This window comes from Heliangelus exortis, chromosome 3 (assembly GCF_036169615.1).
Source record: "Heliangelus exortis chromosome 3, bHelExo1.hap1, whole genome shotgun sequence".
Taxonomy (NCBI): Eukaryota; Metazoa; Chordata; class Aves; order Apodiformes; family Trochilidae; genus Heliangelus; species Heliangelus exortis.
In genome coordinates this window covers 112,465,013-112,488,379 of record NC_092424.1, presented here as the reverse complement: position 1 = coordinate 112,488,379, position 23,367 = coordinate 112,465,013, and the positions used below count along the sequence as shown (strand labels likewise).

Below are 23,367 nucleotides of genomic sequence, written 5' to 3'. Positions count from 1 at the left end.
ATACAGATTTTTGATAGCTATAACCAGAAAAGGTTTTCAGTAATAGATTTCTAAAGTTCAGCTCCAAAGTTTGATAGCATTTTCCCTAAATCATTCATATCAAACACCACCATATGAATGAAATTCTAATCAATTCTTGAATTAAATAGAAATTAGTAATATCCATTAATATCTGGGGCTGAAGTAAAGTCTTGCTTGACTTAATTTCCTTTTTATCTTGAGAAAATAATGTAAAATTCTCCAAGGTATGTTGTTTTCTTGGCAGTGTAGCCAGCATTTCCAGAAAGGTTGCATTATTCAGAGAACGTTTTCTCTCCAGATTCATCAAAAACTGTGCAAAACCTGCAATAAATCTGGAAGTTCTGGGAGCAGAGATTCTCAGTGGGATTTAGACAGATGGACAGCTCAGGTTTTATTGGGTTTCACTTTGCAGGTTTCTTGTCTGCTAATTTTGCAAAGGCACAGAGGTCACTCATCTGCCACAAGGTCAGGGAAAGGTGTTAAAAGGAGCAGAAATGTGAATTGGCCACATATTTAATACCTCCCAAACTTTCAAGATCTTTTTTTGGCTGGGTACAAACAATGCATTCAGATATTTTTGAAGGAGCAATAGAGCTTGTTTCTTAGAAAATAATCTTAAAGCAGGGGTCAAGCTGTCACATTAATTACCAGGAGGTCATTTGGAGAAAATTACCATCAAATGCGGGGAAAAAAAAGGTTTTATATTCTCCCAGAAATTATGATCTGCTGTTTCTATGGAAACTGCAACAGTAGTTCATAAAAGCTCTTTAATGGAGGTTTACAAAAGCTTTAACATCCTAAAGTCCAGCAACATCTCCAGAGAAAGCCCCCACTCACTCACACTCATTTCATCTCTCCTCTGGCTCTTTGATTCCAGCCAGAGTTCCAGCAGGCAGGAATTGAGTCCCTAACATTTCCCACTTTTCTCAGGTGGAGGGATAAATATTATAAGATAATATTGGAGCTGTAATCCTCAAATCTTCCTCCTCTGTTGGATGCAGAGGAGCTGTCAGGCTGTCAGCCTGACGAGATGGAGCAAAGCTTGGAGGAATGGGACTGTTTAAAAATGAACATTATTTCAATCTGGAGAACATTCTGGCCTCGGATTTTATTCTTGTATTTCCATATCCCATTAACTGTGCTTTTTTTCTGGTGGGTTCAGTCTGGAGTGAGGCTGAATGTTCTGCTCCTTTACACACGCTTAACTTTAAGCATGTGAATAGTAATATTGACTTCAGTGCAGAAAGATAAGAAAATGCTTAAGTGCTTTGCTGGCTTAGAGCCAGATTGCTCAGCTCCCACCAAGAGCATGCCCAGTATCAAAGATTAATAATAATGAAAACTAGAATTTGCATTTTTTAACATTTTTTTAGTTTATTGACAACTTTTCCAAGATGAATATTCCTTTTATCCAGCACGCACGCCACCAAGGAGAAGAGGCTATGATATCACCATAAAAAACTTTGAAGAGGCACGATGGGCTGCAGTTCACTTTCTTGTAGTTGAGAGGACTGATAAACATGAATCTTTCAAAAAAGAGGAATAATGGGATGTTTTAGTTCAAAGTGCAGCCGGGGTTACTGCTGTGGTTTTAGGAAGACTCAAAATATTGCTGATTTGCTGACAAACCTGTCATATAAATCTTTAAAGCTCCATAACAGCCCCAAGGAAAAAAAAATGTGGATGCAGTAATGGTGAAGAACAGGCCATTAGTGATAGAAACACCCATATAGGGCTTGCCTGCAAATATTAGTTCTGTAGGGTTTTAATGCTTTCTGCTTTTTAACAAGTCCCATTTCTTTAAGGTAATGAACTGCTTTGTGGAATTGAACCACAGACTATTTGCAGACCATCAAATCATTCATTTTTTTCTGTGTTTGTGTTTGTTAATGAAGACGTAAGTGATTTGGGGTGGAATTCATAATAAAAGTTTGCTCATCTGCCTAACAAGTGGATTTCCTCATTTTGCTAAACGGGAATCAGATAAAACACAGAGAGAAAAGGATGGTTAAAAATAGACCCTGGAAATAGGCTGCCCAGGGAGGTGGTGGAAATCCTGGATGTGTTTAAGGGTCCTTTCCATGTGGTGTTGGGGGGATATGGTGTAGGGGAGAACTTTGTAGAGTAGGGATGATGGATGGACTCTTTTGGGGTCCCAAGGGTCTTTTCCAACCTGAAGGATTCTATGCTTAAAAATCATTTGCAGCAGTAGAATAATTAGGAAGTGAATCCTCAGGTTACCCCTCCTCAGTGCATGCACTAAGAGTCCACTCAGAGGAAAGAAAACCAACTCACTTTGGAAAATAAAATCTGAATAAGTGACTGACCTCCTGGCAGCTTCCTACACTCACGCAGTCAGAGCATCAGAGTAAATCTGGTTCAAAAAACATCTCCTGCTGCATATAATGTAAAGGTAGGGAGTTTTTCCTCAACTTTTTACTCTGCTTTTTAACAAGTCCTTTAACAAGTCCTGCTTTTTTAACAAGTGGAACTTTTAACAAGTTCCACCATCATTTAGTTTGGTGGAACCAAACTACTTGATCTGGAAACATCATCCCTGGGTTAAGGAATGTGAAAAAAACCCTAAATTTTGCCTTTGAGGAGGGCCACAAAGATGATCCAGGGGCTGGAGCAGCTCTGCCATGAGGAGAGGCTGAGGAGCTGGGATTGTTCAGCCTGGAGAAGAGAAGCCTCAGGGGGACCTTAGAGCTGCCCCCCAGTCCCTGAAGGGAACCTCCAGGAAGGCTGCAGAGGGACTTTTCCTGAGTGTCCAGTGACAGGAGAAGGGGAAATGGATTGAAAGTGCAGGAGAAGAGGTTCAGGCAGGATCTTAGGAAGAAGTTCTTCAGCAGGAGGGTGCTGAGACTCTGGACCAGATTGCCCAGAGAAGCTGTGGCTGCCCCCTCCCTGGAGGTGTTCAGGGCCAGGTTGGATGAGGCTTGGAGCAGCCTGGGCTGGATCAGAGGTGTCCCTGGGCATGGCAGGGGGGTTGGAGGAGGTGATTTCAAAAGTCCCTTCCAATCTAAGCCATCCTATGATTCTCTCTCTTCCTGGTAGCCACAGTTTGCACAGAAAGTCAGAAGTTGTGGGAGATGTACTCAGCCCTGGGGAGGCCACAGCTTGAGTCCTGTGTCCAGTTCTGGGCCCCTCAGCTCAGGAAGGAGCTTGAGGTGCTGGAGCAGGTCCAGAGAAGAGCAAGGAGGCTGTGAAGGGATCCAGCACAAGTGCTGTGAGGAAGGGCTGAGGGAGCTGGGGGTGTTCAGGCTGGAGAAGAGGAGGCTCAGGGGAGACCTCATCACTCTCTGCAACTCCCTGAAAGGAGGTTGGAGCCAGGGGGGGGTTGGGCTCTTTTCCCAGGCAACTCTCAGCAAGACAAGAGGGCACAAGAGGTCTCAAGTTGTGCCAGGGGAGGTTTAGGTTGGACATTAGAAAGAATTTCTTTCTGGAGAGGGTGCTCAGGCATTGGAATGGGCTGCCCAGGGAAGGGGTGGATTCTCCATCCCTGGAGATATTTCAAAAGAGCCTGGATGTGGCACTCAGTGCCATGGGCTGGGAACCACGGGGGGAGTGGATCAAGGGTTGGACTTGATGAGCTCTGAGGTCCCTTCCAACCCAACCCATTCTAGGATTTTATGATTCTATGTTTTGTTCATGGAGCTCAGGCACTATCTGGGTGCTCGTGACTGGAAGCAGGTACGTGGAAATGCTCAGCTCTCAGGTGACTTGAGGTTTTTTTCCCCTACAAACAATTAAAAGAAAATGAAAACCACAGCCATGTTCCACAGTCATTTTTGTAGCAGGTGTGTGGTAGGAAGTGGAGTAAAACTGGAAGTTGTGCATTTTAGAGAATTTCCTGGAATGTCAATGGCACTAAGCATGGCTGGCAAACAGGGCACCAGTGGCTCTGTTCAGCCCTTCCTGGTGGTCAATGTCTTCATCATTTGGAAGTTACTGAGAAACAAAATGGCCTAGGCACTCACTCACAGCTCAGTAGAAATAGTATTGTATCATTTTTTAGAATAAAGTAGGATTACATCAAAATCCTAACCCCCCACTCCTCAGTGAGGCCACCATTTCACCCACTGACTAAAGCTGCTTTTGCCTCTCCATCTCACTAATTAAAAAAACCCACAAGAAGCAAAACCCCCCAGTAAACACGAACGAGCTCCATTATGAAATAATGATACTAAATAATTAGGTTTGTAAGGGAGACCTTGATTATAGATTCTGCTTTTCCTGTTGAGGGTCCAAGGCCAAACAAGATACACACGAGGACCAATATAATTTGAATTCCCTGTTGTACAACCTCACTTCAAGGAACCTTTGCAATGGGTCAGTCATTTGAAATGGAAAATGAGTCTTCTGTCTTGTCTACAGCACAACCTAGATTCTTTTTTCAGTGTTGTATTGCTGTACTATTCCTAAAATACTTAAAAGGACTCCTGTTAATCAAAGCCCCCATAATTTGCCTTCCAAGTAAGTAATTCTTAAAATTCTCTGAGCTAGTTGCAGTGTAGTATTGAAGATTACATTAGTGTTGCAATAAGTAAATTGATTCATTATTTTTTATGGAAGGAATGAAAATACTTGCAATAATCATAAATATAGACTTAACAAAATTAGATTTTGGGTTGGTTTTTTTTCCCTAGGAATCTTAATTAACCATCAGCAGAGAATGTGTGATATTGCTGTGCTTTTAGAAGCCTGATCTCTAAGAACTATTTTCTCTCTTTGTTTCTCTCTTTGGTACTTTCATGTTATAAGAAGAAAGAAAAACAATGAGCAAGGTAGTTCAAATCTTAATAACCTGCTTCAAAATTTCCCTGTCTAGCACCCATATAATTTCACTCCTTGGCTCATTGCTGAGAATATTTATTTAATTAAATATCATCTGTTTCCTCATTAATATGTGGTTCTTCTTGGCTATTTTTGTTGTTTCCTTTGTGCAGAAATCATCCAATGAATTTGCATCAGGCCTGATGTATTTTCTTCATTAGATGCTTTGGTTGATGAGTCCCCAGACAGGCTTTAATTTGATTTACAGTGTACAAAGAATTGAACCTTTTTACAAATTAAGACCAAAATGAAACAAACCATAACAGAACAACCTTCTCTGAAGCTCTGGGAAGTCTTTTGTTCTTTTCCTTTTTGAAAAATAATGCACTGAGCTGCACAGGTGTCACAGCAAACTGGTATCAGAACATTCATTCTAAAACTATTTGCTTATACTCAGTTTCTAAGGCAAGAATTTGAATCACCTAAAACCTGAAACTTATTTCTTTTCCTTCTGAGTTTTATTTGTGTAACATTTTCCATCTTAGACTGCTGAGTTTCTGGGATTTCAGGTAAGATGCTAACACACATTAGAGAAGAAACCCAAATCTTTGTGCCAGTGATGGGTTCAAGAAAATCCATAGCTTCACCTTTACCTGAATTTGCCAAGCTCTCTCCTGGTTTTCTCCCCACCATTTAATTTCAGCTGATCTCTTACTTAATTGTGTGGATTAATACAACGAGTGCTGCTCATAGTAGAATTTATGAAGTCTTAGACAAAATTTTGCTGTCTGACTTGTTCTGATGAGTTTTAAAATCCAGCCTAGGCAGGACCTGAAGAACACACCTTGAAATGAGGTGGGAGGAGAGGAGGTTTGGGGAAAGCTACAATTGATGAAGAAAGCCAAATGAAAGAGATGTCAGGGGTTTAGAGCATTCTGAGCTATGAGCTTCCATCACTTCATTGAGACAGAACAGGCTGGTAGTGGATTTTATTGCTTTTTGTTTGACTGAGGAATCACAGAAAATTAGGGGTTGGAAGGGAGAGAGAGAGATCATGGAGTCCAACCCCCCTGTCACAGCAGGGTCACATCCAGAAGGTCACAGGAACACATCCAGGTGGGGTTTGAATGTCTCCATGGAAGGAGACTCCACAACCTCCCTGGGCAGCCTGGGGCAGGGCTCCCTCACCCTCACAGTGAAAAAATTCTTCTTTATATTTATATGGAACCTCCTATGATCCACATACATGCTCCATATATATATGTATATACATATGTGTATGTATATATGTAATTATAACCATTGCCCCTTGTTCTATTGTTGGTCACCCCTGAGAAAAGCTTTATTCTCTCCTCCTGACACTCACCCTGTACACATTTATGAACATTAATGAAATTCTTCTCATTCTCCTCCTCTCCAAGCTGCAGAGCCCCAGCTCCCTCAGCCTTTCCTCACCAGGAGATGTTCCACTCCCTCCATCCTCTTGCTTGCTCTGTGCTGGACTCTCTCCAGCAGTTCCCTGTCCTGCTGGAACTGAGGGACCCAGAACTGGACACAATATTCCAGATGTGGCCTCACCAGGGCAGAGCAGAGGGGGAGGAGAACCTCTCTCAACCTACCAACCACCCCCTATTATCCACCCCAGGTGCCATTGGGCTTCTTGGCCACCAGGACACGTTGTTGGCTCGTGGTCACCCTTCCATTCACCAAGGAAAGCTTTGAGGCTTCTGGGTTAAATTCCACATTGAGAAGTCCAAAAGAAGTCACATTACACCATGCAATCCAAGATCTGCCTTCCAGTTCCTATTTAAAACAAGAATCATAGAATCCTAGAATTGGCTGGGTTGGAAGGGACCTCAGAGCTCATCAAGTCCAACCCTTGATCCACTCCCCCCGTGGTTCCCAGCCCATGGCACTGAGTGCCACATCCAGGCTCTTTTGAAATATCTCCAGGGATGGAGAATCCACCCCTTCCCTGGGCAGCCCATTCCAATGCCTGATCACCCTCTCCAGAAAGAAATTCTTTCTAATGTCCAACCTAAACCTCCCCTGGCACAACTTGAGACCTCTTGTGCCCTCTTGTCTTGCTGAGAGTTGCCTGGGAAAAGAGCCCAACCCCCCCCTGGCTCCAACCTCCTTTCAGGGAGTTGGAGAGAGTGATGAGGTCTCCCCTGAGCCTCCTCTTCTCCAGCCTCAACACCCCCAGCTCCCTCAGCCTCTCCTCATAGGATCTGTACTCAAGTCCCTTCACCAGCCCAGTTGCCTCCTTTGGACCTGCTCCAGCACCTCAATCTCCTTCCTGAGCTGAGGGGCCCAAGGAGGCAAATGGAACTATTTAACTAAATGATTGCAAAGTTTTTATTTAAAACATGGGTAAAATATTGCATTTTTATCTTAAATCTGTTTTGAGAAGTGGCTGAATCAAAGGTATCTGGGATTTATAAAAATGTGATAGTTACAGACATTGGTAGAGGACAGTTTTCTTCTAGCACTGGAAGTGTGGCAATATTATGGGCAATATTATATGATATATTTATGTGAAACAAATCTACTGTGAGCAATGGGCAAGCTTAATTCTAAGTGTATTAACAGTGGAGCCAACATGCTGAGTTTCTAATTGAAAAAATCATGGTCATTGTTTTTGCATTTTCCTCCTAATGGATGATTCTGATTTCTCAGAGTGATTTCTAATATTTTGCTGCTTGATCCGAGTTTGATGCTTGGTCAGCAAATACAGACTTTAATTTTCCCAAGTGCTGCTCCTGGGGTTCCACCTTTTCCTGGTGGGATTATGGAAGTTGGGGGGGGATGGATTTGCAGTTGTGTGCATGCCCAGGTCATGAGCAGGTGTCTGCAGAGCAAGTGCTGCTCAAACAGAAATCCAGCAGGTTCCTAGCTCCAATTTGAGGCTTCTGGGTTAAATTCCACATTGAGAAGTCCAAAAGAAGTCACATTACACCATGCAATCCAAGATCTGCCTTCCAGTTCCTATTTAAAACAAGAATCATAGAATCCTAGAATTGGCTGGGTTGGAAGGGACCTCAGAGCTCATCAAGTCCAACCCTTGATCCACTCCCCCCGTGGTTCCCAGCCCATGGCACTGAGTGCCACATCCAGGCTCTTTTGAAAGATCTCCAGGGCTGGAGAATCCACCCCTTCCCTGGGCAGCCCATTCCAATGCAATTCTGTGCTCAAACAGAAATCCAGCAGGTTCCTAGCTCCAATCTCAGGTTCTGCTTTTTGCAGGAATGGGTTTTGGGATCAGCTCAGTCTAATTCAAAGGAACCTCTTTGTTCTTCTGTGTCCTTCACCCAGCTGAATCGTAGAGTCATGGAAAGGACCTTTAAGATCATCAAATCCAAGGATCAACCCACCCCTGCCCCATGTCCCTCATCCCCACATCTCCAGGGCTTTGAAACCCCTCCTGGGATGATGGGGACTCCAGCCCTGCCCTGGGCAGCCTGGGCTAGTGTTTTATAACCCTTTTAGTGAAGAAATTGTTCCTTATATCTTATCTAACCCTCCCCTGGCACAACTTGAGGCTGTTTCCTCTTATCCCATCAATTATTACTTGGGAGAACTTGTGCATTACCATATGCAGAATAAAATAATGCAGGAGTCGTATGTATTGTAATCACATCTTTCTATCCCTCGTGACAATCTGGGGTTTTAGAATGATACAAATGAGTTTGCTGGAGCCTTTTTTACCCATCAGGTGTATGTGCTTAATAGCAAAGGTCAGTTTAACTGGGGAGATGGCTTGGTTCAGCTCCTGTGTGCCAGCCTGGGGTGTGCAGCTTATTTCCATTTCTGAGCCATACAGAGCTTGGAAGTTTTGCCCTCTGCCTCTCAAGGCTTTTGTCTCACACACTTGTGAAATATTGTCCCCCGTTTAACTTGGCTATAATTTGCTTTTCCCAGCTCAGGAAGTTTGTGACAAATTTAAAGGCTGAATCCAAATCTTGTGAATCTGACTTTAGTGTTTTTACAGTTCACACAGTTCAGCTCCGTGATTGTAAGTACTGTGACTTTTTTACTTAAGTCCTTAATTTCCCCATATTAATTTTTTTTTTTTTCCTTTTCAAGAACCAGCAGTAATTCAAATTATATCTCTTTCCGTTGCTGATTAAGTCATTAACATTTAATACTGATTTGAACATCAAAACCACTAATCAAGCACAAATATTAATGGCTCTATTTTGTAGCTTTTTCCTTTGACCTAGGTTGGCAGCACTGTGGATCTGTTGTGGCCCATCAGTTCTCAGGGCATGATCCACTTCTGGTTCAGAGTCTTGCTGGTGAGGATGGGGAAAGGTTGAAGGGATTGTTTTGCCTTCCTCCTTTTGTTCCCCAGAGTCATTCCTTCCTTTATTTATGGTACTGGGAGCCCTGTCCTTTCCCAGTACACTCATTTATTTCATGCTCAGGCCACACGTTTCCCTCTTTGTTCGTCAGACTTCTCCTTGGGCAGGTGGATAGAGCCCATTTTAATGGCAGTAAAAATTACACTGCTGGGCTTAATAGAGGGAAGACTGCTTGAATAAATGAATATAATGTAATTTTCTGCTGGATAATCAGTCTAGATCACCTCACAGTTTCAAATTTAGGAATCTTGCCTTTCTGAACAGGACTTCCTTCATTCGTGGTCTTCCTTCTCGAGCCTGAGTATTATTAAGCTGCTGCTTTTAATAGTTTCTCCTTACTCCACTTTTCTAAGTATGTCCATCCTCTTTCTAGTGGCTTTTTGGTTCTGGGACTAGAAATTGGTAGGTGTGCAGTGAACCTTAAAACCACAGCATCACTGCAAAGATGTCATCCCTCCTGTGCCATGTAGTGCAGGATTGCTCAGATCCCTTAGGTATCTAATACAGCATTAGCTGGATGTAAATACTTGAATATTTCCAAATTTATCACGGGCACACAGTGTCTTCCTTGCATTTTTATTTGGTGTTTTGACTGTATTCATAGCCTGCTATTTCTGAACAGGATGATTAGGAGTTTACCAGCTGATCTCCATCCCATCTTGCAGGATGGGAACTCATTGGGCACTCAGCTGAATGTGCTAGAGGTGCTAAGCAAACAATCCATTGACTTCTTTTTTTTTTAAAAAAAACCTAAATAGAAGGGAATCCAAGACACTTGAGGACTTCTGAGAATGCCTTGAATTGCTTTTGAGCAACTCTTTTGGCTGAAGTGATGGCCCTACAGAAAGCTTCTCACAACCACGATCTGCCTCTGGGAGTGGGGGTGCAGTGAAAAGGAAGGAGAGAAATTAAAGGAGGTGGTTTTGAGAGCAGTTCCCAGACCAAGAATTGCTTCTCACATTCTAGAATTTATCACCAAGCAGACAGCTTATTGCAGATTTGGAAGCCTCCCAGAACTGCAAAAGAAATCAAGTCACCCATCTCAGTTTAAGTGGTGCTTTGCACCTTATCTCAGCTCTAGTGTTTGGGGAATACTCTAAGGGGAAGGTGGCATAATCCAGCTCTACACTAAAGGACTTGGCATTTTTCCAGTACCTACTTTTTCCTGCTACCATGAACTGTGTCAAGATATTTTTTTTTTTTTTTTTTTCCCTCTCAGTTGACTGAAATCAAAATGTCATTTTGTCATTATTGATCCTTGCTTGGTGGTGTCAGGAAGCTCAGTGTTTGAAAGTTCTGCTTCCTTGGTCAAAAGTTGCAGTCAATATACAAAAGTGTCCTTGTCCTCCCTTCTCCAGGAGGATCTTTTCTTACATTTCCCTTATCTTTTCATCTATGACTTTAAGTGAAATTCATAGGAAAAGGCTGGTGTGGATGAAGAGAGAGGAGGGAAGAAGATGGGTGTCACTTAACCTTTCTTCATGCTCATCTCTCATATTTTTGCTGCCTTTTTTACACCCCAGTAACATGCTGAACATCTCAGAAACTGTCAGTCAGGCTGCTGTCCCCCTTTTCCTTTTTGGTGTGAGATGATGAGAACTTTTCACTTCTGACTTTTCAGTGTTCCCTTTTCTCTTTCCTTCAGTGGTGAAATAAATGATCTATTTGTGTCATCACTGCCTTAACTTTGTACCCTTGTATTTCCCTTACAGAGTTCACTTACTACTACATCAGGCATTCCCCTGGTGAGCTCCAATCCAGAAACTTCTGCTACTGATAATTTTTCCAGAAATTATTCTGGAATAGCTCCACAGGACAAAAGACTCGTGTTGCACTCCATGACCTTGTGTGAACAGCCCTGGCCTGAGTGAAATTAAATGTAAAATCATCCATATCTAAATGTAAAACCATCCACATCTAAATGTAAAACCAAAGAGCAAAACTCCCATTTTCACTCTTCCTGATTCTTTCTGCTTCTGAAATTTTTCTTCAACCTGGCCAGGAATTGTTACTTTGTCTGTTGTGGAATTTTATTTTATTTTAATTTTTTTGGCAACTTTCTTGGAACAGGATCTTTGTCCTTTTCCTGTTGATTTCTCAGAAGAGAGAGGCTTATCAGGGGCTTGGTTGCAGGAGGTGTCTTCCATGGGAGTGTAACTTAGCAAGGACCTTTGACCAAATGTCTCAACTATTTTGGTGATTTTTGTTTTGCACTTGTTAATTCCCAACTGATCTGCACTTGCAGCTTGGGGGAGAAAGAGAAGTTTGAAGCAGCAAAGTGAGGCAAAGAGCAGGAATTCATTCTCACTGCTTTCTTGGGAGTGGAAAAAAAAGGAAAGGAAAGGGAAGGGAAGGAAAAAGGAAGGGGAAAGGGAAAGGGAAAGGGAAAGGGAAAGGGAAGGGAAGGGAAGGAAAGGAAAGGAAAGGAAAGGAAAGGAAAGGAAAGGAAAGGAAAGGAAAGGAAAGGAAAGGAAAGGAAAGGAAAGGAAAGGAAAGGAAAGGAAAGGAAAGGAAAGGAAAGGAAAGGAAAGGAAAGGAAAGGAAAGGAAAGGAAAGGAAAGAGAAAAGAGAAGAGAAGAGAAGAGAAGAGAAGAGAAGAGAAGAGAAGAGAAGAGAAGAGAAGAGAAGAGAAGAGAAGAGAAGAGAAGAGAAGAGAAGAGAAGAGAAGAGAAGAGAAGAGAAGAAGAGAAAAGAGAAAAAGAGAAAAAAGAAAGTTATAGAAGTAATTCCTCCCTCCCTTGCTCTTATAGTCCCACTGGCTACAAATCCTATTTATCCAGTGGTTCAGCTGGAGAACATTCAGCAAGACCAAGTGCAAGGTTCTGCATCTGGGTCGGGGCAATCCCAAGCACTGACAGAGGCTGAGCAGTGCCTGCCTTGAGAGCAGCCCTGGGGAAAAGGACTTGGGGGTGCTGGGGGATGAGAAGCTCAACCTGAGCCATCAGTGCACACTTGGAGCCCAGAAAGTCAATCCCATTCTTGGCTGCATCAAGAGAAGGGTGGCCAGAAGATCAAGGGAGGGGATTCTCCCCCTCTGCTCCACTCTTGTGAGACCCAACCTGGAGTTCTGTGTCCAGTTCTGGAGTCCCTATTACAGGAGGGACATGGATGTGCTGGAGTGTGTCCAGAGAAGGGCCAGGAGGATGCTCAGAGGGCTGGAGCAGCTCTGGTATGGGGACAGACTGAGAGAGTTGGGGTTATTCAGGCTGGAGAGGAGAAGGCTCTGAGGAGACCTTAGTGTGGCCTTCCAGGATCTGAAGGGGCTACAAGAAAGCTGGGGAGGGACTTTTTAGGATGTCAGGGAGTGATAGGACATGGGTTAGGGTTAGTTTAGGCTCTTTGCAAGCACAAGCAGGTCTGTTCATGCAGTTGTGTTACATGTGTGACCTTCCAAAGGCAGTGGAGAAAAGCAAGGTGCCAGGGATGTCAGGGAGTGATAGGACATGGGGGAATGGATTCAAACTGGAGGAGGGGAGGTTTAGATTGGAAGTTAGGAAGAAGTTCTTCCCCATGAGGGGGGTGAGACCCTGGCCCAGGTTGCCCAGAGAAGCTGTGGCTGCCCCATCCCTGGCAGTGTCTCAGCCCAGGTTGGATGGGGCTTGGAGCCCCCTGGGCTGGGGGAGGGGTCCCTGCCCATGCAGGGGGTTGGAACTGGATGAGCTGTAAGGTCCCTTCCAACCCAAACCATCCTATTTGCATGTCTTGGATGCATAAATTTTCATGTATAGATAACAGACACATCTTTAGGTGGATAGCCATATACAGCTGTGTGTTCTTATGTATCTACCCATGTATTTGTATAAAGCAAAAAGCAACTTGAAATCCTGAGGAATTATGGGGGCTCCATGAATATTGCTACGTGGTTACTTCATGTCTACAGGTTTAAAAAAAACACATGAAAACAACAAATATTTAATCTGTACAGCAAGTCTTAGAATCACAGCATCATTGAGTGGTTTGGGTTGGAAGGAACCTCAAGGACCATCTGGTTCCAGCTCACTCTTCTGCCAGTATTTGACACTTCAGATGGCAAAATTATTTTCACTTTTAAATGTATTTTTTTCACATTGATCTAGACCCATCTTTGTGAAATAGAGGGGGTACAACCATATTTCCTGGTTGATGCTCTACCCTGGCTTTAGGATAAAAGGTGTCTAAGCTAAACTATGGTCCAGGCTGGCCTCAGGGTGCAGTTGGCTGCCAAAAGACATTTCTGGGTTCCATCATTAAGTGGTTTCAAGTAGAGAAGGGGAATTCATCAGGGCAGTCTCCACTTTCTCTCTGTTGCCTCCAGAAAGATCTTTCTGTGTTCATTAGAGAGGTTTTGGATCATTGGATAAATCTCACAGTTAAAATTTCCAGATCTTGTTTTCCTGCTATCCAATGGGTTGATGCTGTAAATTTTTTTTTTTTTTTTTTGGTAAACAAACCAAACACTCCCCTATGCTTATGGCACAGGTATCTGAGCAGGTGTGAACTTTCTCTGTGTGAAATAAAACCAAGTTTTCCTGCTGATCTTTGAAACATTTCAGTGATTCACTGGAGTTTCAACAGGCTGTATATTAAAAACCACTTTGAATACCACTTTCTGCATGAAATATAAGAGGGAAAAGATTCTAATTGCGTTTTGATTTTCAGTTCACTGTCCAATAATTTTATAGAATTGTTTATTAGAGATTATTGTAGTCTCTACTACAGTAAATACAAATTGAAAAGCAATAAAAAGACACGAGCACATCGCACGACAACGTGGATGCTGGATCTGGCATGTTTTCTTTTGCAGTTATTAACCAACAAATATATTTTTCTCATCAAAGCCATTTTCCCAGAATTACATTACCAGCTAAACAAATTCAAAAGCTGTATTTAATAATATTGTAAAATAAAACTATTTCCCATGGTTGACTGAATAATGTAGCTTCTTCGAATAGTACAACCCTTAGCTAATTAACTGAGTGCTTTCATATCAGTAGCTGATTATTGCTTCTGGAAACAATCATTTAGCCACTGAGAGAGGAACAACATATCTTAATAAAGACATTTTTCCTTACAGATCAGCTCATTAAAATTTTTCTAATGCATGTCAGCAGCACGGCTGGGAAGTAGTTTTGACTGATCCTCTAAACTTTCATGGATTTCTCTCTTTCATGGATTTCTTTCTTTCTACTTGGGAGGTTTTTTCCTAGCCTGATAAACTCATGGAACTGGGGAATATGTGCAGTTGGAAAGATGTTTAGGATAAGACAGCAAGGCTGACCACTGCTGGGACTCCAGATTTTTAGTAGCCAAAACTGCAATGTGTAAAAAACTTGTATTAGGAAGTTAATTCTTCTCTATTAGTTCTGCATTATTTAGCTCCTTAAAAACTGTGGGTAAACCATGAGTAAGAAACCCTAGGAGGTTTCTGTTATTATTTCAGGGACAGTTTGCATGGGGCTTGGAGGACCCTGGGCTGGGGGAGGTGTCCCTGCCCATGCAGGGGGTTGGAACTGGATGAGCTTTAAGGTCCCTTCCAACCCAAATCAGTCTGGGATTCCATGATTCTCAACCACAATGTAGGTGCATTTCTGAATTACCTAAAGAATGAAGAAAAGGCAAATTAGTTTAAATAATAGCCACAAAAATATTTCAAAGTGTGTTGCTCTGAAGTGAGTTAGTTTTAAAAAAACTAAACAAGCTTTTTAAAGAGTCCTGGTATTTAATAAAAGTTGTGTAGAAGGGGGATTTTGTTAGATGAGGTAGTCAAATTATTGATAGGTTCTTTTGATGAAAGAAATCTATAAGAAAATATTTTTATTTATCATCAGCTCTGATTATTGATATTAGAAGCACCCTATCTTTGATCACTATTGTGAATCTGCGATTGATTTCAGTTGTTCCAGAAAAAAATAAATATAGGGAAAGCCTTGTCAGTATAACCTTTATTATGCTTTGAAGTGACAGAGTTGAATAAAATGAACATTAAACATTTTTACTTAAACAAACGAGCCAGTTTGAGTACAGAAGTCAAATATAAAATTCTCCTTATAATGAAAGACATCCCTCACACAAACCAGAGCAAGTCTGCATTTGGGATCTCTGTGCATCTGTTTCAGTATTTAGTTGTCTATTAAATTGTGGACACTTATCTGGAAGTATTTATTATGCTGTTATCCTCGTCAGGAAAGCCATCTAAATCCTTTGTAAATGTTTTGTTGACAGTTAAGTAATTTTAATCCATTTATAGAAATATCAGAAAGGACAAATCAGTGAGTCCCAGGGCCTGGACAGGCTGTGACATCAATCTTGAGTGGAAGAGTTGGGTTTGAAAACTGGGTGTGAAGTTCATTACCAAGTTATTTTATTTTGACACATGAATTTTGCCTGTGCATTTATTTGCCCTGCACACTGACAGAGAGCTGCCAAGCCTTCTCTTTTCATAAAGCAAAAATCCTATGGTAGAAACACAGATGTTCTCAGGCTGGGATGGAGCTCAGGAGGTCTCGAGTCAAACCTCCTGCTCAAAGCAGCTTCAGCCCTGAATTCAGCCTCATTCCTTATGCCTTGGGCTTGAAAACCTCCAAATAAAACATCCCACAACCATTTTGTGCTTTATTATCCTCAAGTCCTCTCATCATAGAATCACAGAATCATAGAACTGGCTGGGTTGGAAGGGACCTCAGAGATCATCAAGTCCACTGTTTTAAACAGGAGAGTGCCTGCCCCCTAATACAAACATAATTCCCATCTGTATTTTTGCAGTGAAGGTAAAAGATATCCTTGAAAATGCTTGCTGACACCTGATACATTTTCCATAATCCTGACTGCTTTGGCATGGATTTAATTGACTTTTTCTGTAGTTACTCATAGACAGTTTTCCTAAGTTCTGTGCTCAGGAATTGCTTGAAGAGACTCAGATCATCAGTTTTGTGTTGATGGCATCTCCTGAGAGGGGGGGACAGCTTTTTATGGAAATAGGATATCTTAGCTGGGAACATCTGGAGAGTTTAGGTGCCTAACAGGAATATTTAGTCCCATTTTAGATATCCAAGGATATCTGAGATGCCTTGATGGAGCTGGCAGGCATGAGATATGGAATAGAGGGGAACTTCTGGAAGCCAAGTACATTTCCTACCAGAGGAAAGCACAGCTTGAGTCCTGTGTCCAGTTCTGGGCCCCTCAGCTCAGGAAGGAGCTTGAGGTGCTGGAGCAGGTCCAGAGAAGAGCAAGGAGGCTGGGAAGGGATCCAGCACAAGTGCTGTGAGGAAGGGCTGAGGGAGCTGGGGGTGTTGAGGCTGGAGAAGAGGAGGCTCAGGGGAGACCATTTGGAACCTCTCCTCTTTCAGCTTGTGGCTGTTGTTTCTCCTGCTGCCCAGCTCAATAAAGAACTTGAGTTTCTCCATCACCTTTTTTGCTCTTTTCTGAAGAGGGCAATGTATTGGGGTGACCCTGGCTGCCACCTGGGCCAAGGGGCCAGTAAGATGGGGGTCTCACTCTTTTTAAGTCATTGGGGGTTTTTCTGACCTGGTTCTGCAGCATCCTAACTGTGCAGATGTCATTTTTATATTGGTCTGGGGGTGAGGAGGGGATTAGGGAATTAGGGTCAATTTAAGATAAAAAGCTGTGAGTGTTGGACACCCCAGAGGAGCTCGTGGTCTTCAGAGAGCAGAGCCTGGGACTTCCACAAATAAAACTCTGCAGTTCTGCTGAGATTGGTGATAAATTCAGGTCTCGTGTTCCCTTGTAGCATCAGAGTGAGCAGCTTTTATATTTACAATGAAATAAACCCTGGAACTTGGAAACTTATTCTACATTTGATGGTATCAATTGGAGATTATTTGAACATTTCTCAGTAAACATAGCACTGAGGCATGAGTTACAGCTGCAGCATCTTCTCCCATCACTTTCTGTTCTTTCATCAGCTTTGTGCTCTTCATTTATTGCCTCCCCTGAGTCATCAGTGTTGGGCTAATGGACTGGAACAGCCTAAGGTGAATGGTAATTACTTATTGAGTTGCTGATAGCACAGATGAGAATAGGACTTATTAGATCAGTAATAATGGAAATCTGTGTTTAATGCAGAAATTTTAGAGTGTAAAAGAAAAGTGACTGAATTTATCATCTTTTTTTTTAAATTTTTTTCTTATGCAGGAAGTTAAAACATTGTTACTGAAAGGCTTAAAATTAATTGTATGAATCATGTTGTCAGAAGAAGACATTCTGAGAGGTAAACACAGTAAAAGTGCACTGGCTGTGGTCGTTCCAAACAAAAAAGAAAATTAAAATGGTTTGGGAACTGCCTTTTTTTTTTATATGGCAAAATATGAAAGAAAATCTTCACTTGGAAATTTATACAACACACTTACCTCTGCCAAACAAATGGTACCCTTAAAGTGGCTGAAAAGCATCCTCAGAAACACTTCCATTCCCTCTTCATCCACACAGGGGTCAGCAGGGCTCAGCTCTGATTTGTTTTTCAGAATTGCAGGTGTTCTGGGTTGAGATCTTGTTAAATCTTTTTCCCTTCCATTGTTAGGAGGGCTGAGTGCTTGGATGGGGAGTTGGAAGGAAAAATAACCTGCATAAAGTGGCCACTGATATTTTGGGGTTTTTTCTCTTTCTTTTTCTGCTCCAGGTGAATATGATGTTGGTTTTTATTCCAGTCTTTAAACTGTAGTGTATTCTTGGAGAGTCTTGGCTTCCTTTCATTAGCCACTGAAGTAATTTGCTAATTCATCATCATCAAAAGTCCTTTATTAAAAGGTCTGCAGCTGCGTCGTTAAATAAAATAACATTTATAAAATTAATAATTTGTATTAACTGGCATTCCCAGTCAGGAAAGTGGTGCTTTACAGAATAATGTAGAACATCTAAGGCTACATGAACCTTTGCTCAGAAAGATTGTAAACTGCTTTAAGAGTAAATACAACCCTGCCTAAAAAAAAAAATAGGGAGGAGGATTAGAAGAAGGAGAATAATTACAACAATATCTGTCATCTACAGATGTTCACAGCCTAATGTTTGCCCTGAGCTTTTACCAGATTTGCTATAGGAGTTGTTTTTTTCTAGTGAACCAGGTGGATAAATAGAGTCATAAATAAGACATTAGAGCAAGGAGAGCAGAGCCAAGAGGAAACGAGGTGTATCTTACACAAATGCCAGAAATAAGGAGGCTGCATTTCTCTGCACCGTGTTTCTCACTGGTAAAAGATAAAAAAAAAAAAAAAAAGATGTGGAAGTGATGCTGAAGAACTAAAATTAGAAACTCCATTATCTCTTGAGATTCTTAGGTGCTATTATTTTATACAAATGAGACTTCTTGTCTCTACCCAGCCAAATGAGAAGCCCCACTGATGAGGGAGGAACTTTATTGCTGCTCTGAGCTTTGCCATGGAGAATGTTGTGGAGGTTCTGTTTCTGTGGTGTTTACTTGAAAAATGCAGCAACATTTTGAGCACCAGTGTCACGAAAAGCTGAGATTAATTCTTTCTGAAACAAAGAGCCTGTCATTTTCTCTTAAGTTCACGTTTTTTATGATGCTGTTGAGCTGTTCTAAAAGTTACCAGCAAATGCTTCTTAGAATCTCATGTTTTCAGTAAACACGATTTGAAATGTCTTTTTTTTTGGTCCAAGTCTGAAAGACCCTTGAAGACTTTTGCCACTTCTATAACACATCTTGCCTTTAGAGTAAGCCACGAGGAGGCTGATTTCTCTTGTGTTATTTGGTATTTTCATATTTATTCTTTACCCTCTTTGAAATTCTGCTGGGACAACCTGGGAACTCCATGGCTGGACCTGCTTAACCTCATTGGGATATGGAGGGTCCTTTCCTTTCTTCTAACCAGGAATATTTTTGGATATCAAGTAATTCCCAGGGAATCTGGGCTCATTCTAGGATTCCTTACCTTGTTGCTTTCTCACCTTTCAAAGAGATTGATCCTCCAAGGCCAGATAAGCTGTGGTACAGATGGATGAATACCAAGGCTCAGGTCTGCTGTGTTGCTGGGATCTGCAAGGCAATGTCAGGTAATGCACAGCATCAGTGTGGAAATGTTGGAGGAGCTGTATCAAAGCTCTTGTTGAAATATCAAGTTCAAATATCTTGTTCAAATGTCAAAAACAACAAAAAAAAAACAGGCTACATTGTGTGCTTTCTGACTTTAACAGGTTAAGATATAATAAGATATAATAATATCTTTCGAGGTCCCTTCCAACCCCTATGATTCTATGATTCTATGATTCTATGAATATAAAAAATATGATATGATATGATATGATATATAATATAATATAATATGATATGATATAATACAATAATAATAAAATAAGAAACAATATAAATAATATAAATATAACAAAATTTATATAATTTATATTTATAAAATATAAATAAGGGCAACTGGGCTGGTGAAGGGACTCGAGCACAGATCCTATGAGGAGAGGCTGAGGGAGCTGGGGGTGTTGAGGCTGGAGAAGAGGAGGCTCAGGGGAGACCTCATCACTCTCTCCAACTCCCTGAAAGGAGGTTGGAGCCAGGGGGGGGTTGGGCTCTTTTCCCAGGCAACTCTCAGCAAGACAAGAGGGCACAAGAGGTCTCAAGTTGTGCCAGGGGAGGTTTAGGTTGGACATTAGAAAGAATTTCTTTCTGGAGAGGGTGATCAGGCATTGGAATGGGCTGCCCAGGGAAGGGGTGGATTCTCCATCCCTGGAGATATTTCAAAAGAGCCTGGATGTGGCACTCAGTGCCATGGGCTGGGAACCACGGGGGGAGTGGATCAAGGGTTGGACTTGATGAGCTCTGAGGTCCCTTCCAACCCAGCCCATTCTAGGATTCTATGATTCAAGAGCAAGGAAATTTTCTCTCATTAAGCACATGGTGTTAGAGCTTCTTATAGTTTGTAGTAGAAGAACTGTCTGAAATCACCACATTATTTTGTTGTCTTGTTTTTTCTTTCTTTGTTCTTATAACACTTCCAACACTCCTAGCCAGAAACTGAGTAGCTAACTCAATTTTTTCTGTCCCTCTTGAGTTTTCAGATCAGGTCACATTTGATACTTGAAGCCAGTTCATTGCCTCCTTCAGTGGGTGATTATTACTTATTATATTTATCAAGATTGCTTCCTCCCTTTATTTATTTTTTTTTCTAGCTTTGGGGATGTTCTATAGCAAAACATTTCAGATTATATTCACTACTGCCACAGCCTCCTTGCAAGCCAAAAAATCTGAGCTGCCTGAGGGTGGATAAGTTTGTGTATATAGAGCCCATACAAGAAGCTCTCAACAATGTTCTGTAAATCAGTGCCTGATTTTGAAAATTACAGAGCCAGTCACATTTCTGTCAGGAATTTCCAGCTGAAAATAATTACTGAACTTTAATTAGAGATTCACAGATGAATGTAGATCTATGAATATCTGCAGGGTGGTTAATTTGAATTTGCAAGGTTGTCTTCTTGGTACTTGCACTCCTAAATATTTTTGTCCTTGTTAGATATTAGTCATTGACCCTCTTTCTATTACTTTACATATTGTCTTAAATTTAAAATCCAATTTTAAATCAATTTAGATTGTTTTAATTTAAAATCAATTTAAAATCAATTTTGTTTAATTAAAAATCAAATTTTAAATTTTAATTAATTTAAAAATCAAATTTAAAAGTCTTGTGGTTTTTTTTTTGGGTTGTTTTTTTTTTTTTTAAATTGGTTGGAAACAGAACTACTGAGGTACTAACAGGCTGACTCCTGTTCTTACCTCTGCTGTCAGAGTGGTTCCAAAGAATGTTTATCAATATGGTGATAGGCACTTTATAAATATAAATATAAATATAAATATAAATATAAATATAAATATAAATATAAATATAAATATAAATATATAAAATTTTTAAAATTTAAATTCAAAATTTAAATTTAAAAATCAATTTAAAAATCAAGATCAACAGTTAAAATCAAATTTAAAATCAAATTTAAAATCAAAATTGTTGTGCTTGGCTGTGCCTGTTTTATATTTCAGGTTTCTTTCCTGCTTTCTGACACTGATGACATTGCTAGGACAGGGAACTTAAACTCTGGGCCACACAGATTCTTTGCTGCTGACTTCTTTTGTAGCCAGGGATGTGTCCTGTAGCTCCTCCTTCTGCCCTTCTGAGAGCTGAGAGAATAAATTTATTAAAACCTATGAAGGATGAGATGCTCTGGAGCCTTTCAGAGAGACTGAGATGAACTGGCAGGGGGCATTTTAAATTCTGCTTCTTGAGTGCCTGCTTATGTGAGTTTTGAAATTGTTTTTCCTTGAGGAGTTGCAGCAGGAAAATTCATCAGCTGAACATTTGTAGAGAGCAAACACCAAAGTGAACTTGATCAAAGCAAATCAGCTTCAAAATGTGAGGGATTTTCATTAGAAAATACTTTTACATTATTGCCAGTAAGAATTCACCCAGCTCTGTGCTGGAAGGATTGAGACAAAAGTTTTTGGTTCACTTTTGGGAAGTCAGTGAAATCTGAAAAATGGAATGGTACCTATGACACTTAAACTTAAGTGTTTTAAACTTAAGTGTTTTAAACTTAAGTGTTTAAGTGTTAAGTGTTTAAGTGTTAAGTGTTTTAAACTTAAGTGTTTAAAACACTTAAGTGTTTTAAAAGTTAAAGACTCCTCTGTTTTCTTTAACCCATCCACTTGACCATCCTCTTTCTGGATGAACCACTTCCCAGATCCCAATCCCACAGAGCTCACTACTGTCCTCATAATTATTTTATTAACTTATTTTACTTACTTCAGTCTACCTGGCAAATCATAATCTCTCTCTCTTTTTTTTTTTTTTTTTTTTAATATATTCTACACATAAATTTCCAATTTTCAAATACCAAATCAAGTTCAGCAGTGGCCTTATTAATGAAGACAGCAATTACATTTTCATTATTCCCTCACTGCTTTTCAAACTGGGACTGGAGTGTTTTATGGATCTGGAGCAATAAATATTTTACTTTGCGAGGTGTTATAAAATGTTGGGAAAAATCATAATTAATTATCATTATTGGAAATGTTCAAGGTTTCAAAATAATTTTTTTCACTGAGTAACTTAATATTTGGTGCTCTGATAGTGTCACATGGAGCCTTTCATCTCTGGATGTTACCAGTGAATCTTCAATAGGCAGTGCCAGGCAGAAGTTGCCACCTGAATTTTGACAGCATCTCAACCCTGTTCCACCTACATTTTAGAAAGACAAAGTTCTCCCCCCAGCTTTAGCTTTACACAAAAAATAAAGGAACTCTAAGGATTTAGAAGCTCAGGTTTTTTTCTGTGAATTTCAGGTTTTTTCCTGTGAATTTTTTGGTGTAAAAACTTGCGTATGGTTCCAGTTCTGACAGGTTCCAGGTTCTTAGCTACTTGAACCTAATCACATCTTTTTTTTTTTGGGGGGGTCTTCAACAGCAGTATCCAGATTGGTGCAGCACATGACATCTAAAATACCTCCACAGCCTTTCAGGCAACATCTGTAGTAGTGAAGGAGTAAAATTAATCTGCAACTAAAGCAGAGCCAAGGACTCTTCTTTGGCTTGGAGCCCAGTAGGATCATTTGGTGGCTTTCATGCTGTAAAACTCTCAGATATCATGAAACCTCACAGGCACATCCAGACTGCCTGCCAGGAACCAACCTGCTCCAACTCCTGAACCTTTTGGGGGAATAGAAAATCACCACGAGATGAAGCTCATGAAACTGTGAAGAGCTTTGTGCCACTCTTAAGTTTCTCAGCACAAGCAAAACTTGAGGAGTTAATAATCTCCTGTCAGTTCTTGCTGTCCAGGTAAATTCATGAGCAGGGGAATCAGCTGGTGTTGGTGTTCAGGAGAAAATCCCAAACCTTCTGTGGTCACACAGACTCAGTCATTGGCAGAGATTTGTAGAGGACCATAGAATCCTAGAATCATAGAATTGGCTGGGCAGGAAGGGACCTCAGAGCTCATCAAGTCCAACCCTTGATCCACTCCCCCCGTGGTTCCCAGCCCATGGCACTGAGTGCCACATCCAGGCTCTTTTGAAATATCTCCAGGGATGGAGAATCCACCCCTTCCCTGGGCAGCCCATTCCAATGCCTGATCACCCTCTCCAGAAAGAAATTCTTTCTAATGTCCAACCTAAACCTCCCCTGGCACAACTTGAGACCTCTTGTGCCCTCTTGTCTTGCTGAGAGTTGCCTGGGAAAAGAGCCCAACCCCCCCCTGGCTCC

General features: G+C 41.1%; 1 protein-coding gene across 3 annotated transcripts in view; it reads left to right on the top strand.

Annotated features, from left to right (window-relative positions):
- Positions 1-23,367, top strand: part of MSRA (methionine sulfoxide reductase A) — a 354,714-nt gene that overhangs the window by 100,057 nt on the left and 231,290 nt on the right. The window contains exon 1 of one of the 3 annotated variants that reach the window (XM_071742209.1): positions 8,992-8,998. The exons of the other annotated variants lie outside the window; for them this stretch is intronic. The gene's annotated coding sequence lies outside the window, so the exon portion shown is untranslated. Of the gene's footprint in view, positions 1-8,991; positions 8,999-23,367 lie in introns of those variants that run through there. 3 annotated transcript variants of the gene reach the window in all.